This window comes from Chiloscyllium punctatum, unplaced genomic scaffold, assembly GCF_047496795.1.
Source record: "Chiloscyllium punctatum isolate Juve2018m unplaced genomic scaffold, sChiPun1.3 scaffold_353, whole genome shotgun sequence".
Classification (NCBI taxonomy): Eukaryota; Metazoa; Chordata; class Chondrichthyes; order Orectolobiformes; family Hemiscylliidae; genus Chiloscyllium; species Chiloscyllium punctatum.
Genome location: NW_027310087.1, coordinates 44,477 through 45,000, shown reverse-complemented (window position 1 = coordinate 45,000; position 524 = coordinate 44,477). Strand labels below are relative to the sequence as shown.

The following is a 524-nucleotide window of genomic DNA, read 5'->3' as shown; positions in this document are numbered from 1 at the left end:
TTGTCTGAGTTTGTTTTAGGTCTCTCCCTCGCCAGAGGAAAGCGACCCGGACCGCACATACGCTCCCCACCTTGAGCTACAGCCACCTGCACGCCGGCGTGCGGGCGGAGCAGGGTGGCGTGAAGCGATGGGGAGCACCATCCTGGTGCGGCCCGCAGAAACATACGTCTATTGGGGGGAGGAGGACAGGGCGCCCAAGAGGCGATGCGTGCCCCAACGCACCGCAGCGACGGAGGCAGGATCACCGCCACCATGTCGCCCGCCTAGTATCACGAGGCGTGCAGCAGCTTTGCCCTAGGAAAAGCAGAGGCGGGAACGGGCACCGGCCATCGGTTCGGCAGCGTCACTGACGCGTGCACGTGGCGGCGTGTCGGCGAGCGGACTTCCTGCGAGGAGGCGGGGGCGGCACTCGCCCGAGCAGACGCCCGCCCGGCCCAGCCACCGCCGAGGTGGACTGGGAGTCGCGGCAACGGCTCGTCATACTCGTTCCCACACTCACAGCGCAGCTTGCCCGCAAGCCACCG

At 67.7% G+C, this 524-nt stretch overlaps 1 non-coding gene across 1 annotated transcript in view; it reads right to left on the bottom strand.

The window, feature by feature from the left end:
* The window catches only part of LOC140472504 (5.8S ribosomal RNA), a 154-nt gene extending 152 nt beyond the window's left edge, over positions 1–2 (bottom strand). Inside the window, exon 1 of the ribosomal RNA XR_011957679.1 lies at positions 1–2. This exon is cut by the window's left edge and continues 152 nt beyond it. This is a non-coding gene — a ribosomal RNA (5.8S ribosomal RNA).
* Positions 3–524: the final 522 nt, after the last annotated feature.